At 42.3% G+C, this 14,847-nt stretch overlaps 1 protein-coding gene across 2 annotated transcripts in view; it reads left to right on the top strand.

Annotated features, from left to right (window-relative positions):
• The first annotated feature begins 3,548 nt into the window (after positions 1-3,548).
• The window catches only part of RALBP1 (ralA binding protein 1), a 35,571-nt gene continuing 24,272 nt past the window's right edge, over positions 3,549-14,847 (top strand). Inside the window, exon 1 of one of the 2 annotated variants that reach the window (XM_074878314.1) lies at positions 3,549-3,807. The gene's annotated coding sequence lies outside the window, so the exon portion shown is untranslated. The remainder of the gene's footprint in view (positions 3,808-14,847) is intronic. The other variant, XM_074878306.1, reaches the window with a different exon arrangement.

The raw sequence follows: 14,847 nt of genomic DNA, 5'->3' as shown, positions 1-14,847 counted from the left end.
GGTTTTGGGTTTGGGGTTTTTTTGTTTGTTTTTCCCCACAGGCATTTGTTGCTCCTAAATTACAGAAGCACTGACACCCTGCAAAGAGAGTGAGTACAATGGCCATAACATGACATTGCTTTCCTGTCATTTCTTAGGGTTCCTGTCTTGCTTTTAGTACTTTTAGTGGTTTTCACATCAAGTACTTTAAAATAAATGTAAGAACACCTTCTTGTATCTCTAATAACATATCTGTGGTCTCTCCAGTATCCATCCCAAAATGACGGCTGATTCGATACCTGGCTCCCAAGCCTCCCATCCCACTGACTGGCTGGTCTGGCCTCATGTTTGCTGGCAACCACACGCTGACACACAGACCCACACAACACGCACACGGTCCGGTCTCCAGCCATGGGCACCTGAGACACGCAGGCCCCTATGACTTGTGGTCCCCTCTCCAGTGACTGGCACTTTTATCTCTGCACACGCAGCACAGACACACCCTCACCCAGGAGAAGAGTTTAACGAGAAGACAGGACAGGCCGTGGTGATGAGGTACCTGCAGGGCATGGCCACGCCAGTGTACTGACCAGCAACCTGTTTACAGCTGACTAGCCCATTTTATCTCCATATCCCTCTTTTTCTCCATCTTTGTTCCTCCCCAAACAACCTTGATCCATCCCCTTCCCTGCCTTTGGTCTTTCTGCTGCAAATCCTGTAATAGGTCTTGGGGCATCCCAAAGTGCTCTTCCCCCACGTCCCAGGAGTCCCATACCCCTGTAGGCAGTAACCCCCACAACTCAGAGTGATGGCTCTCATGGGACAGCCCAGGGAGTGGCTCGTTTCTCAGGGTACTATATTGGGGTTCCCCCACCTGCTATTGTGCTACTATACTCCTTTGTGCTCATGGAGAGGAGCATTGATCACGTAACCTAACATTTTGCTAATTGTAATGTCTGCTAGGTTTTGCAAAAGAAAACACCTTTACCAAGATTTGCCCCGTGATCTTGGCATGACACCTTTCATCAAGCAGTACATCATTAAAATTTGTGCTACTCACACAGGAAAACATACTTAGAGACAAAATGTTGCAAGGAACAAAGTAAATTCCTTTCAGACAAATCTATCTAAGATGTAAGACTGCCGAGACCTGAGTTTTCTTATATTCTCTTCATTGCTTAAGTATTTTTGAATTTTCTTCTTACTGCAAAGATCTTGAAATGGTATGATTCCATAGTAGTGCTCATGGGAGTTGTAAAGGCAGAGTTCAGTGTCATTCAGTTCTTTTTGCTCTCTTCTACTGTGTGATACTTCTTACAAATAACGTACTTTATGCCTCGAAGGCATTAACTAATCTTCTAGGCTTTCCTTTGTATATTCAGGCTCTCATTGTTTCACGTGTGTTTCTGTATGTGGCCAACCCGATTCTTTCATAAGCTACTCCTCCATGACTGCTGTGTATTCCTTTATTGCTAATGAGAATTACGTAGTGCGTCTAAATAGTACAGCTCATATAGATTCCCATCTCTCCAAGACAAACTCAACCCCAGAACTGGCTTTCTTGAAGTAGTAGCATAACAGAGAGGGAATGGGAAGAAATTTTTCATTCATTCATTAACACAGCTCTGCCTTTTTCCCTTTTTTTTTTCCTGACAAAATGCTTTCTAAAGCTCCCCGCCATTATTATTTTATTACATTTATGAGGTTCAGGTACATCAGCAAGACTGAATTTCAAAGCAGAGAGCTTGCCACCTCAGAATCCTTGCTGGACTTTGTCTTTAAAGCAGTAAGAATTTACAGAGTGAATGTGGGGCATGGAGGGTGTAAGTGCCTTGGTCTGTGTAAGTAGGCCTCAGACCACAATAAGTTTTGTAAGTCAGGAGTTGTCCAAATGTATTTCACATGGCAGTAAATTGGTATCGTCAGCACTGCAGACAATCACTTGTTTGTCTTCAGAAAATGGGAGAAGACTCATTCTGGGTTCATTAACCGATGGGCCCATTGTGTGTGAACTTGTGTTGGCAACAGCCTCTGATAATACTTATTCTTTGGAGCTGAGAGCCTCTGGCGACTGTCACTTCAAGTGGAGATCCTCACAGGCAATCATCTCAAATTACTGTGGGATGTTACTGGAGTAACCTTTCTCTCTTCTCTTGCCAGAAGTAACATGGCCTTTGTATAACAAAAAAACCCCCAAACCAAACATGAGCTGCGATGTTAAGTTAAATACACCAGTAAGCCCTTGCTGTTCAACTGTTTCTTCTGGAGGGGAGGAGGTAAATTGGAAGCTGGTGTGGTTATGTAATATGTTGTGGAGACAATATCTCTGTGCTCCAACACTAATCGGAGTGTTTACAACCCTCCCTTTTGTATTTTCTACTGAATAGCACAAATTCCTGTGGGGGACCTTTTACATTACCGCAGGAGGTTGCACAAAGAGCCCATTTGACAGGGACTAAGCACCATTGAATCTCAAGTGAATAAATGAAGCAGGTGGCACGCTGCCACAGTATTAGTGTGTCCAATAGCCCAGGGATTATGTCTGAGGCTGTGGGAATGAATCGGTCTGGTTCTTACTAAAACAAATTCCCTTGTTGATGAAGAATCCTGAAAAGGATTCAAATTATGCAGGTGCTTAACATAACAGAAACTTGCATTGTAAGAGACAAAGAATACAAAATTCCTTTTAACATCATTGTAAACAGGATGCACGTTGAGATGAAGATGTGTTTCTTGGCACAGGTCACCTCAAGTCGCATCCAGAGCGTTTCTCTATTTTCGTGTATTCCAGAGCGTGGCAGAGAGGAGCGGGTAGCAATTCAAGGTCAGAGCCCTTATGCAAGATGAAGCCGATGGCTGCTCCGATGTGAGCTGCACACCCAGGAGGCTGTAGCAACGTAATTCGGAAGGCAGGCCAGATGCAAACACCTCTTCTCTAGAGCTGTGACCGCTCTTGTCCTGGCATTAATGGCTTTTCATGTTTGCTGACTTTCCACAATTACAAATGTTATCTCGCCAGGGGTTTAGCCATACCCTGCTTTAATCACTGCTAACACTTACGTTTCCTTGTAAATCTGCCCAGAAGAGCAATCGGGTCGCTGCCCGGCTGCCCTCAGCGGCTTCAAGAAACTTTACGAAGTTATTTTACAGGTTTTTCCCCGCCGCAAGGTCACTCACTGGAGCAGGAAGGGGCGTGGGACAGCCGTACGCCGGGATCCCCTCAGGCAGCCCTTCCCTGCCCGGAGCCGAGCCGAGTCCAGCTCCCCACACTATCCTCCCACCGCCACGCCGGGCACGGGGACTTAAAAATCGGGGGAGATGTGGGGCGAGGGAACAGGCGAGCCGCGGCTCCAGCGGTGCCCGTGGGGCGCGCCCATCGCCGGGAGTTGTAGTCCGTCTGCGGGAGCCGGCGGGGCAGCCCCGCCGGTAGGGCCCCTCCCGGGAACTACAGTGTCCGTCATGCCCCGCGCGCGGGAGCGGGACGCGCCTCCCCGCCCTCTCGGCGATGCGCATGCGTAGAGCGCCCCCCTCCGCGGGCGAGCGGGGAGAGGGGGCGGGCCGTCAGCGCACGCGCCTCCCGTCCCGCAGGCCGCTCCCCCCCCGCCGCCCCGTGCCGCGGAGCGAGGCGGCGGCGCCTGCGCGGTGGCGATCTCGCGCCGCTCCCCGGCCGTCCTTGCGAGCCGGGCGGCGGCGGAGGAGGCGCGGGATGGGGCGCGAGGCGGGGCCCCGCGCGTGAGGCCGAGGCGGAGCCGCTGCGCCGGCGAGCGGGACCCCGACGGTTAGTGCCTGACGGGCGGGGGGTCTCCGGCCCGGCCCCCTCCGTTCCCGGTGAGGGGCGCGGAAACCGCTTCCGGGCTGGTGGGGAAGAGGGGGGGTGGGGGTGGCTAACGGGCGGCGGGGAGCCGCTCCCGCCCCCCGGGCGCCGCTGGCGGGTGGGGGAGGGGCCGGCCCGAGCCGCCCGGAGGCTGGGGGAGGGGAGGGGCCGCTGGGGACTCCGCCCCCCCCCCCCCCCTCCCCCCGGCTTCACCCGGCTCAGGGTCGCTGGCGGCGCCGGCTCGGCAGGCCCGGGCGCGGCTGTCCCCCACCAGGGTGACCCTCCCTCTCGGCCTCCCCGCTGGGGTGTCAGTCCCCTCCGGCGGTGGGACGGCTCGGGCTGCTGCGGGGGGGGGCGGCGGCGCTGGGGACAGGCCGCGCGTCCCAGCGGTGACTTGTTCGTCGGGCAGCACCGGGGGGGGGGGGCGGGACGGGACACGATCTGGCCCGTGTGCTTTGCTGACTGGCCCGGTCGTCCCTCCTGCCCTTACGGGAGCGGGCGTCCTGCGCCCCAGGGTGGGCGCCAGGCTCCTCCTGCGCCCGTTTTTCTTGAGCGTTTATGCACTTTGGACCGTGCGGGGTTCAGGGTAGCTGAGGCGCGGGTTAGAGGTCTGCTGGGCTGTGGGTTAGCTTACTGTGAGGTTTCGGTTTGGGTTTTTATTCATTTACCTTCACCTAGAGGTCACATCTTAAGGACCAGAAAACTCTTACCATTATTGTGATTTTTCTGCATCTGGGGTGTTTAGCAGGTTCTAAGGATGCTGTGTTTTCTACCTAATAATGGTGTTTAGAAAGAGTGTGTTACCATATCTCATATGTCAGTGTGTGATATATGAGTAGTTAAGCAGATCTTACTTTTAAGTGCTGATGTATGTTAAAACAAACGACAAAGAAAATGTCAGCAATCCACATTGGTAATTTTAAAGTATCTGTTCATAAGAATGGTGTGGTTTGGATTCCCCCCTCCTCGGTGTCCCTAAGGTTAATGGTCATCCTTAATGAGGAATAATAATAAAAATTAATAGGCTAAGGCCTTTTTACCAGTCGCATAAACCAGATGGATTTGTGTAAGTCTTTTGTTCCAGCACAGAAAAACAGCTATAATTGCATTCTTATACCTGTTTCTTATCTGAAAAGTGCTTGAAGTGCTTAGCATGCATGTTCAGCATTGCTATAATGCACCCATTCAAGGGTGATGTTAAAGCTCTGTTGGATACAATGCAGGACGTGAATTTAACAAGCTTAAAGAAAAATGGGAGAGAGATCCCTTAGATTTGGGTTTTGATGTCATTTGAGGTGTTGTATACAGCTTCTGATGAATGATGCCACACGGGTTCTTCAGTTCATTTTAGTACAGTCCATATGTAATATAGTTACACAGTTGTTGTGACACATACTCTTGAGGGGCTCTTTTCTACAGAGAAGTAAAATAGAAATTAAAAAAGCTTCCAAACTATTGTGGTTTTGAGGGTTTACTACTTCTGAGTGTTTGAAATTTACTAAACACCCTGCTGTAACGTTCTAGGTAGCTAGGTCGAAAACAGGGTGTTTCTTACGGAGAAGCAGGAAACTTTACATTCCCTGTTCTAGGGATCTCATTTCTAACTTTGAGAAAATGTGTTGTGTTCTTTAGACTTCCCACATCTGAAATAGAAGACAGGAATAGCTGCCTCCAAATTTTAATACTCCAGGTGCAACTCTGGCACTATTCTTAGTTAAGGTATATTCAGGGGTGGGAGGGCATGTTATGTGTTGTGGTTTAGTTTGGGGTTTTTTTTCCCTGAAAGTAAGGGTTTCACTGTAGACCCCTGGTGTGATTATAGTTATACAGGGAAGAAAGTTTCTTCTGTAGGGTAGCTTATTTCTGCTTCTAGATGTGCATGTTTATACCGGAATATATTGTCTTGGCATTACAATAACTGCATTTTTGCTTCAGAGCTGCATGGCTTAATTCTGTAGATGTACTTAAAGCAAAAGTGATGTGTATGTGCACTGTATTTAACACTTTGGGGTTCTGATCTCAGTTGTACCATTTAGGCACTTGCCTTACATATTTTAGCTGTGTTTTCTTACAGAAAAAGTTTGAATGACATTTATCTTCAGTTTATTGTATGTCTTGTATAATCTACTAAACTTTTATCTGAGCTAAAGCATCTGATTATTTTGAATCGGTGAGTGATTCACTACCCTTAAAACTAGTCACCGTTTGCCATGTGCCTGCTTAAGATTTTCACCTGAAGGACTCGTCAGCTCTTTCTGCTGTTCCCCTGAGACTCATGGACCGTAGTTTTCAAATTGTTGCTCAAGAAAAAAACAAAAATCAAATGAGTCCATAGTTAGTCTGGACGTAGCCTGTGGGAGGCTTGCACTTGAGCTGCATCCCCAGATGTGGTGGTGTTTAGAGGTGATTGCTGTCCAAGTGAAAATTACATTTTCTGCCTGCCATGGCCAAAACCAGAAAGGTAAGGTTGCAGGTTGACTTTAGAAAAAGAAAGGGTATGACTCCTTTCCTGTCCATACTTATCCTTCCCATCCCAGCCATTGCTCACCTTTTCAGCTTGACATGAGGGAATACAAACTTGATTGAAGCTGTGGAGGTATAGTAGAGTGAAAGAGCTGTTGATTTTGGCAGCAGCCACAGCAAGCCTGCGTCTCTGAAGCTGAATAACAACAGGGATCTGGCACTCTCCGCTTCCAGTTTTTCTTTAAACTGCAGTAGAAAGTGGGGGACTGCTTACTTGGGGCAGCTGCTGGCAAGTGGGGTGGGAAGGGATATATAATTGCCTGGCTAAGGAGTGGTGATCCAGTAAGTAGGCTCACGCAACACTCATCTCAGATATATCCAAAGACATCATAGCTTATTCTGTCCCATTACTGAAGATAATGTACTAGGAAAAAATATTGTATTTAGGTTTCATCACTAAAGTGCTATGACAATTTTGAACTAATAGGGAATAATTTGTGAAAAAGATAAATACACAGTACAGTGGCTTCAGTGGATAATTTATTAAGAAGGTAAAAAACAAAGTTAATGCCTAAACAAAATATGTCTGACTAAAAATATTTGGGAAATATAACTGGGGTCCTTAGTGTTAATTATTAGTTGTGCATTGAAAAAGCAGAAGGCATCTTTTTTTCTTGTCTAATTTATGAATTGAGAGTATGTCTGGGAGATTGAGATCTACCAATTCGAAAAAATGAGATCACAATGTTTAGGAGTGATCAGTTCACTACCTACAAGTAGTATTTCCTTCAGTAAGTAAATAAGTTGTATTTAATTAGAGAACATGGTTTGGTATTTTTGCCTTGTGTAGCTTCTGTAAAGTAAACAAAAGTACAGATAATGAACATGTCCCAGTTTCTTCCAGAAGCAGCTTGGCATAACATCCTAACTAAAAAATAGCAACTAATTATTTAATAAACACCGAATTTTATAATAATAAAGAAATAAATAAAGAAAAAGTGCTCACCAGTAGCTAAACCAATAATAATAATAATGTAAATCTGAATATAGTGAGCTGTTTACTAGCGCGAATTAATGTGGTATGTAGCCCAGTTTAAAAAAACATTGGTAGAGACAATGTTATGTCTAGTTTTAAATAATCAAATTTAGTATTGTCTTCTATGTGCAGAATTAAATCATGCAGTTGTTCTCATATAATAGTAATTGAAGAGTGTGATCTAAGTTGCTTCATCTTCATTGGTGCACCCTTAATTGTTAATAGTTTGTCATCTGTCCATTTGTTTTAAGTGCTGGGAAGAAATCTAAACCTTAATCAATCAGTGCAACTATAAAATTTCTTTAAAAGGTTGACGATCCTTGGTGTTACAGGTTAATTTACGGGATGACCTTGTAGGCAATCCCTGGCTTGCTTCCATCCGGGCTACTGTCCTTCCTGGAGGAAGCAGGGAATGGCTTAATGATTCTTGCCAGCTACAGCCTAACTTGAACCACAGTGCTGGGGAAGACCTTGCCTAAGTGTGCAGAGATGCACTGTTTTAGCTTCTGGGGAATAACACTTTTTCATAGGAGTAGGTGCTGCCCTCTACTTCAGTGCAATGGAAGGGGCAGCTTTGCAACTGGTAGGAGCAGATTTCTCTTTTCCACACTGCCTTCTTCATTATCCTTCTTGCTTACAAGGAACTGAGCTTTTTTAGACTGGCTATTTTGGTCTCTGGAGGCACACAAGGGAAGAAAGGGATGAGTGAGTGATGGCTGCTTGTGTGAGGTGGGAAGGGGCCAGATGGCTGCTGTAGGGGAAGAGTGAGAAGCAAGTGCTCGGTGGTAAGGTTTGATATTCCAAATCAGAATGCAAGTTTGGACCAAACTGAAAATTATTTTAAGGAAAATAAATTTTGTTTCAGGTTGGTTGTTTTGTACATTTTCTAGCAGTGAGTAACTCTTCCCTCAAGTCAATTCATATAGTTCTGTATAAATAAAATGTATTTTTGTTTCATTTTTGTCCTCTGTAATATGAACATTTCACGTTTCTATGCTCTAGCTTAAGTCAGCACAATAAGTTTACTTCCTGTTTTACAGTTTCATTAGGATCCCTGGGCTTTTGTATTATGCGTAATTATGGAGCTTTGTGCTAGAAGACAGACATCTGGCAGAAAGGGACTCTTGGGACTGAACATAGATTTCTGCTACTATCAGCACTTCGGCTGGATACATGGGTTTTAAAAACACAATGTATGATGATAATACCGTTAACCTGACACTTGTGGAAAAAGAGCTATTGCAGGGACAAAAATTGCAGCTTCTCTTTTTCACGAAAAATTTAGTAAGAATTCTGCAAGAACATCACTTCTCTTTAAAGCCATGCCAAACTTCTTAAAATAGAGTAACACCGAAGAGTCAGAAGCTATAATTTTAATGTTTTTTCTATAAAAACTTACGTGAAACTTAACATTTAATTTACACTGGTAATTAGGCTTATTGCTACTTTAACATTTCTAGTGTGTCCACGTGTGGTTAAAATGAGCATCACCAGTCAAGGTGCAGAATTTTTTTGGAGGTATCAGTGAAAATACATTTTTACTGATCTTTATTAGCATGAGTTACATTGACTGATAAATGTAAATTCTAAAGCTAAACATGCCAGCAGTGAAACTCTCATTTCATGGTATTAGTAGTGTTTTTCTATCATGTTACTAGAAGAGTCCATAATTCTGGGTTATTGTTTTTCTCTGTCCAATACACGGCTTCCACATACTTAATATTGATTGTATTAATTTAATATTACCTCATGCAAGATAATTAAATTGGCAGATATTTTACTATATTTGTAATAATTTAACTCCAGTAGGTTTTTATATTGTGAACAAAATGCTATATAAAAGCATAATGCTAATCTATACAAAGCGTAAAATACCCTTTTTTTAATTGGATTTGAAGAAAAGTATCATCTGACACCCTCTTTTAATTTTCAGTTGTGGTGTCTTCAAAGGAGATGCTGTTCTTTTAAGATAGCCTAAAGAGCTTTTCATATTTGGTGGGATTTTTTTAATTGATTGAATGGACTGAAAATGTAAGAGCTTGGGGAAAAAAGCAAACCAACTGATGAATAGATTTACCCAGAAACTCCTTGGATTATTTCAGTCTAGTGGTTTTAGCTTTTCTTGTTCTTTAGATGTTTTAATCTTTACAAATTCTGTAAGTTTTCTTTGTGCTGGCCGCTTTCAAGCTAATCTTAGGTGCAGAGATCTTTTCACAGGGTCATGCTTCTGAAGGTTTAATCCTGAAATTTGGAGTTGCAGTTCTCCAAAACTTATATAACTCATACCACTGGTGATCAGGTGGGTTTTTATCAGTCATCTTTTGAAAAGGATTTCAGAAGTTGTTGGAGGAAATGAAATGCAACTTTCCAGCTGAAAGAGGAAGTGATGAATATATGGAGTTCTTACTTTGTTGTCTGGATGGTTCAGTAAATTCATGTGACTGACATACTAAGATGTAGATTCAAACCCAAGTTCCTCGACAAAGATAATTAAGAAGAAATAATTTTCTGTCAATGACTATCTCAAATGTATCTTGGAATATGCCAAAATCTGTATACCCTACCAAAAAACAATGGGGAAGTTGTAATTACCTGCAGCGCTCCTTTTGTATGCTATGATTTTATGATATTTATTTTATTATAAAACTGGCTTACAGTTTTCTATTATGGTTGGCTTCTTTTGGTTGCTAGCTCTTTATAACTTTTGTACAAACTTTTGTACAAACTTTTGTAAGTTTTTAATATGCTATTTCAGTCAGACTTTGAAGATATCTAAAAGATAAAAAAAGTATGTCACAGAAGTTTACAATGAGTGTGTATCATTAGAACAGTCAGTTACAGATGCATATTTTCAATGGGTAATTACATTTGGTGGTTTTTAGTACTTAAGAGAGAGGATTTCTCCACACTTAAAAATGCCTTACACTGACGGAGGCAGTTTATTTTCTTTTTGGAGCAGGGGGAGGACAATGGCACTGTTTTGTCTTATGTATACTAGGGCTTCCATTAAACTACCTACACTAATTTTATTTAAAGCAGCATGACTTTTCTTGTGTAGGCAAGGCTACACAACAGATTTGGGAATGGCAGTCAGAACTTGTTTGGTCCTGTGCTATCAGATACTGAACTTTTTTGCCAGCTGTGAAGCATACATATTTTTAGTGTCTATTTGTGTTACTATTCAGTTCATTTTTATTATATTTGGCAAGTAAATTGAAAACAGCAATCAGTATGTATTTCATAAGGTATGGGGGTTTTTGTGATGCTCTGAAGCCATAGGATTGCCAAAAATTACTGCAGTAGGTGCCACAGACTGAGCTGAAACTTGCTTCAGAAAATGTATGTGAATTTAATTTTAAATTCTCAGGATGTTTATACATTTTTCTAGAAAGCTGGTATTTCATGTAAGTTTTCTTGCAAAGCTGTTTGGCTCTGTAAATTGGCATAGAAGACAAATACTGTGAACTTGTGGGTTTTGCTGCTGTTTCAGTAATTGGTAATTTAAGTGATCAGTGTTCCCCATTGTTGCCTCTGAAGAAGCCTTTGCTGGCTGTGGAGGCAGAATCCTGCTTCCCAGCCCTTTGCTGCAGAGAAGAGCTCGGGAGACAGCTGCCGCCCCAAGCTGGGTGGTGCCACACCTTGCCTTGGATGTGTTTGTGAACGTTTTCAGTGTTCGCACACGTGACATTTTGCAACATCTCATCCCTGGAGGTGGTGGTGTTAATCGTAATTAATAATCTACCGAATTTATAAATATTTAAATTGACTTTCCCCTTGGGTATTGAGTGAATCTGGGGCAGAGGTGGAAAACAGAATTTGTTAATCCTAACTCTACATATGGTACTGAAAAAAATAACTAAAAATTTAGACATTTACAGAAAGGCTAAATACTTCCTGTGGTCTTGATGAAGAGTTGTCATTGGCATCGATGGGAATATGTCTGAAAAAAGGAGATTATATAGTCCTCTTCTTGTGTGCAAACTTATATACCATGGTAAAAAAGAAGAAAAAAGATAATTTTCTTCTACATATAGCATGAATTTGACAGACATCAGCCTCTATTCCAGCAGGTGGCACTGCTATAGGTGTAACATGGATCAATAAAACTATTATTTTCTTGGCACAGCTCAAATCAGATCTCTGAATGAAATAAGCTACATCAGAAAAAAAATCTTTTGGTGGGTAAAACTGCATGTACAATAAGGCTTTTCTAAAAACTGCTGTACTGGGAGCATGGAAACATTATATTCCTGTGCATTATAGCTAAGGTGAGAAAATGTTTACATGCAACCCAATCTCCAGTTGATTTTACTCAGTATGGGCCTAATAAAACAACTGGTGAAGGCAGAAGGGGAGACTTTCCTTTTACTTGGGTTTCTAGGTCAGTAGCCACTGATGTTAGCTTGATAATATACAGGATTCTTTAAGCCAAAAACAAAGGTGCTGCAGATAGCTATTATTTGATAACTATGTCTAAAACAATCAGGAGATAGACATAGTTATTAAATAATCACTAAAAATAATCAGAGAAGCTGTTACATAAACAGTTTTTCTAGATCAAAGTCTTTTCTTCTTTCTGCTGTAACAGTAGAATGGGTTTTATCTCAACCATCATAGTTCTGTTTTAATTTGATATTCACTAAAAGTTGGGTATGGTTTGCCTGTGTTACATTGGAACATGCTGGGTTTTAAACATGAAAAAAAATCATACATGGAAACCGATCATCTGTGTCGTGTATCACACTATGAGAGATCCAAGTAAAGCTGCTGTTAGTTTCTCCTTATGTTAGGGAGTTGTCAGCTCAAGTGACAGCCTATAATTTATAGATCTCTTCATCTGTGTTCAATACATGGTGGCAAAAATTCAATGTAAAGCACAAGAGACTTAATTTTCACAGTTTTAACCCTAAAGGTTTGTGTGTCATTAATATACTCTGGGAATGATAAGGCCTTGTAATTGAATATTCTTTGCCTTTGGTAAACTAGACCGTTAATGCTGACCTCCCAGTTAAAGGATTATGAAGCAACTTCTGTAAAATTAACTTAATGCTGTTTGAAAATTCTATGAATAAAATAATGATCACAATTCAGCCAATTCAGTGAAGAAGCATGGTACTTCTAATTGATTTTTCTACATCCAGTCTAAAAGATAGTATCTCAATAATGGATTAAAAAGCGACACTGTCTGGATTCAGCATGCAGTCCTTTGTGCAGCATGTGCGCTCTTTGTCATTTCCTCTATGTATTTAACAGGTTTATGCAGCTGACATGTAGCTAGGTTGTATGTATATAGGCTTCGTCTGTGCTGAACTCAGTATGCTCGTAGGTGTAGCAAGTGGCTTTTAAAGGACAGACCAGCAGACACAAGTTAAGCGATCTTTGTAGGGGGGCATACCTGTTCTGGTTTTGTTGTAATTGGCATGGATAATAAAGGTGATGATAATACAACGGCATTGGTGTCTGCCTGTACATGTCAACTGAGTATGTTCCCAAGATTTCCATAGAGCTTGAACTCTACCTGCTGGCAAGAGCCTCATGATGTGTTACACCATCTCTACTGCTGCTATTTCTTTTGCCAGGTGAATTATTGCTGTTAAAGAAATGCCAGTGTGTTATATTACACGTTTCTGGTCTGTAGGCATGTCCCAGATTGTTACGAGTGTCAAATCCAAAGCAAAGTGTCTTTCATATTTGCTGTTTACCCTTGTCATTTCTAGTATTTTAGCATGCGTTAGCTAATTCACTCTTTAAAAAAAATAAAAAAATAAAAAAATCAAACACAAAAAACCAAAACTAGGCTATATATAGCCTTAGATTTTTTCAGTCGGGCTATGGAGCTGAGCGTGCAGAGCTCTGGAAAACTAGATTCCATTCTCTGTTGTGTGATCTGTCATGGTTAGTCTGTAGATGCTCTTGAAACAATAACAAATGCTTAAAACTCCAGTAAAATATTTGATGCCAAATCCGTTGGTTTCTCTTCTGCTTCATTTTATTTTTTTTCACTCTGATGATTAGCACTTGCTTTTTTAACAGGATTTGTAGCTCAACTGCTCAGGGTTTTGTGGTGGTTTTTTTTAGCTGACTCCACTGAATGTACAGCTGTTCTCAAGTTGGCTGAGGTCACGTACTGGAGTGTGACTGAACGGTGTCGTAGTTGAAATCTCTGATAAGGGGAATTGGTAATTAAGTAAACCCAGCCCAGGAACTGATAAAAGTATAAAAATTAGTCTTGATTTGCTAGATCATCAATTGCTGTACATCATGCTGCAGACCTTTGGTGACTAGGGATTAGACAACTCTTCGAAAGACTTGTCAGAAAACCTGAATTGTATAAAACTCGCATAGTCCTGAGGGCAAACAAAACCTGAAGTGATACTATGGTTGTAGCGATTGTTAAAAAAGTAAACTGCACAGCTTTTATTGCATTTTCCCTTCTTCTGTTAAGTGGTAAAAGTAAAACTTTGCTGTTTTACAAGTGTTAGTGCTGGCGCAAGTGGGAATTTGGAGAGGTGGACAGGAGAAAAGGGACAAGGTTGTCACACCAGAAATAATTCTAAAGCCAGTCTAAGCCATAGTGGGTATTATGTATGTTGTGCAATGTGGCATTTTTCAGAAGTATAGAAGGGTTTGATACATTTGCAGGACACTTCAGATTATTCAATTCAGCTCTCTGTAGTTCTGCCCTTATCAAAAGTTACCACATTTTCATTTGGACTGAAAAATTAGGTTTCTTAGGCTGGTATTTAAAAATTTAAACAAAAAGCACTAACCAAATCCTTCAGACTGTTTCTGAGAATTGAGCTAGCAGGGAAGAACATATCTTTGCTGTAATAAAAAATATTTTGACAGTCAGGCAAACCTTTTTAATGCTATTTGTAATTTAGAGGGGAAATCTAAATTTCACTGGAGAAGACCTCCCAGATTTCCTTGCTTATGTGTGGACCATAATTTTCAGAAACCTTAATTAGAACTGAGTGTGGGAGAAATAGAAGGTGGCAAGGGAAAGCTGGGAAACAGTGAGCAGCCAAAAGGTGAGGTTAGATGAGGCACTGGGTGTGGAGAAGAGGAATGGTGAAACTGAAGTTGCACAGGTCTAGGTGCTGAACACCTGTGTGGTGAGGAGGAGGTTGTGAGAGAGGTGAGGTACAGTCCTGGTGGTGGAGGAACTGGACTGCAGGAGAGGGGAATGAAGAAGCTAATGGAGAGGGACTAAGCCTGGGAAGCAGTGGGACTAGACCATGGAGTGGGGAACTAGTGTACCAGGCTTGAGTATGGTTACTGGAAGAATTGGTGTTGGGCTACTTTGTGGTGACAAGACCATGGGAACCAGGAGCAGGATTCACAGGGGTAAGACTAGAGAATCCCGAACAGTGGACTAGCACTTTCCCAAGAAGTTTGAAGAAGGGGAAATTACTATCTGGTTGGGCAGTAGCAGTTGCAATGCAGGTAGCTGATTAGTCAAGATACTCCTGCAAAAGTCTGGCCTGGTTACAGTGCCTATCTGCATCATGATGCGGAGTCCAGACCTTCTGCTTGTTACTTCAGAAACATGCAA

The sequence above is a fragment of the Strix uralensis genome, chromosome 1 (genome assembly GCF_047716275.1).
Source record: "Strix uralensis isolate ZFMK-TIS-50842 chromosome 1, bStrUra1, whole genome shotgun sequence".
In the NCBI taxonomy this organism is placed as follows: domain Eukaryota; kingdom Metazoa; phylum Chordata; class Aves; order Strigiformes; family Strigidae; genus Strix; species Strix uralensis.
This window is presented reverse-complemented; position numbering and strand designations above follow the sequence as displayed.